We start from the raw sequence: 2,538 nt of genomic DNA on the forward strand, positions 1-2,538 counted from the left end.
CCGATGTTCCAGTAAAGAATAGGAACCAGGCTTCCATAAGATAATACAAAAAAAATGTGCCATAACCCACAGCAACCAATTCTCTTTCTTTTTTACTTTCTGTTGCAGTCACATCAATAGTTGAATTGGAGGTTGCAATTATACACCGGGGATTTGTCATACAAACCTATCAGACTCATATCTCTGTGCTCCAGTGAATTATGGAAAACAATGCATATGCACAGTATGTGTTCACATTCATTAAATCGCTTTTCACATGTGTGCTTTTTTTTGTGCTATTTGTCCCATGAAGTTTTGGCTTCAGCAGGAATTGAATATCTAAAATATTCTTCCAGTCACTTTATAACACAATGGCAATGTCTGTGAAGATTTGCATTAATCCAGGTCATAGCATGAGCTAGTATTATTTAATCACCTTCAACTGGACTTGCTCTGTAATGTTAAAAACGTTTCATCCAAGACACTTCTTTAGTTCTTAAAGTGGAATTTCACCTTTTGCAAAAAAGAATAATAATAATAATAATAATAATAATAATAATAATAATAATAATAAAAAATCACATATACTAAAAAAAAAAAATGTGCATTTATTTTTTAGCATTGGAACCATGATCAGTGAATTATAGGTGCAATATGCTCTGGCTCCTGCAAACTATTCCTCTAGTTCAAATCAGTACCAAGGTACAGACCTTCAGTCATAGAACTAAAGGAAATATCATGGGCATACAAGTGCAGTGACATCAGGACACTAGTGTTCAACTGAATACCATGCCAAAGTGGCACGTGGGTATTTTTTTTATTCATTTTTTTCATCTATAGATCTCTGTGCATGAATGCCAAAGAACATTTAAAATAAAGCTAGGGGACAGAAAAACAAAATAGATACAAGCTAACTGCAGTGTTTAGTTATTAGGCTCTGGACAAATCACATAAAAGAGGGGGAGCAGGGGCGGACTGACAACTCATGGGGCCCCCGGGCAATAGAAGATTATGGGGCCCCTCTGGCTTACAGATGGCCACCACGCCAGGAGGCAGTGCAGAGGCAGGGCAGCTAAAATCTTGGGATCTTCACATTAAAAGCATGTCAGTTTCGGACATATCAGGGACAGATCTAAAAAAAACACAGATTTTTACATACTGTCCCTGGTTTTACTGAGCCTGGCAACCCTGATGGGGCCCCCTAGTGGCATGGGGCCCTCGGGCAGTGCCCGAGTGACTCAATGGTCAGTCCGCCCCTGAGGGGGAGTAAATTAAAGCAATCCAAAAAACAGACAGGTAATCTATTTGAGTTTAGCAATCCTTAAATTGATTGTAAGGCTTTGTTTTTTATTTTCTTTATTTAAAATAACAAACATGTCATACTTACCACCACTGTGCAGCTCGTTTTGCACAGTGTGGCCCCCAGTCCACCTATTCTGGGGTCCCTCTGTGTCAACAGATAACCCCCTAGGAGAAGCACTTTCCCAGGGGGTTACCTTGCGGGCACGCTCCAGAGTCCAGCATTCGGCGTCTATAGACACGAATGCCAGACTTGCCCCCCCCCCCCCTCGGCTCCTGTGTCATTGTATTTGATTGACAGTAGCAGGAGCCAATGGCTGCGCTGCTATCAATCTATTCAATCAAGAGCTGGGACCCCATGCAGAAAGGGACATTGCGTCTCCGCCGAGGGAAATACGGGGCCCAGGTAAGTGAAACAGGGGCTGGCGGGCTGGTGACTGCCAGAAACGGGGGGGCTGGTGACTGCCAGAAATGGGGGGGCTGGGGACTGCCAGAAACGGGGGGGGCTGGTGGGCCGGTGTCTGCCAGAACGGGGGCTGGGGGGCCGGTGACTACCAGAAGTTTTTTCACCTTAATAGTATGCAATAAGGTGAATAAACACAAGGGTTTATAACCCTTTTAAGGGTGATGTCCTTTTAAGCCCTTTTTCTCTTTATTTTTACCTGGGGATCTGGTCAGTAAAGCAACCCATAGATTACTTAAACTTTTCATTCCAATATGGGTGGGAGGCAGTGGCGGCTGGTGCTCAACATTTTTGGGGGGGGGCGCAACTGAAAAAGAAAAAAATTGCAGCCTCACTGTGCCTATCAAATGCAGCCACTGTGCCATCAATTGTCACCACTGTGCCTTGCCATCAAACGCAGCCACTGTGCCATCAATTCGCACCACTGTGCCATGCCATCAAACGCAGCCACTGTGCCATGCCATCAAACACAGCCACTGTGCCATGCCATTAAACGCAGCCACTGTGCCATCAATTCGCACCACTGTGCCATGCCATCAAACGCAGCCACTGTGCCATGCCTTTAAACGCAGCCACTGTGCCATCAATTGTCACCATTGTGCCATGCCATCAAACGCAGCCACTGTGCCATGCCATCAAACACAGCCACTGTGCCATCAATTGTGGCCACTGTGCCAAATTGTCGCCACTGTGCCCATTGATGTCACTGTGCCCTTTAATTGTCACCACTGTGCCAAATTGTCGCCACTGTGCCCATTAATGCCGCTATCCCCACTGTGCCCATTGTCCCCACTGTG

This window comes from Rana temporaria, chromosome 1 (assembly GCF_905171775.1).
Source record: "Rana temporaria chromosome 1, aRanTem1.1, whole genome shotgun sequence".
Taxonomy (NCBI): Eukaryota; Metazoa; Chordata; class Amphibia; order Anura; family Ranidae; genus Rana; species Rana temporaria.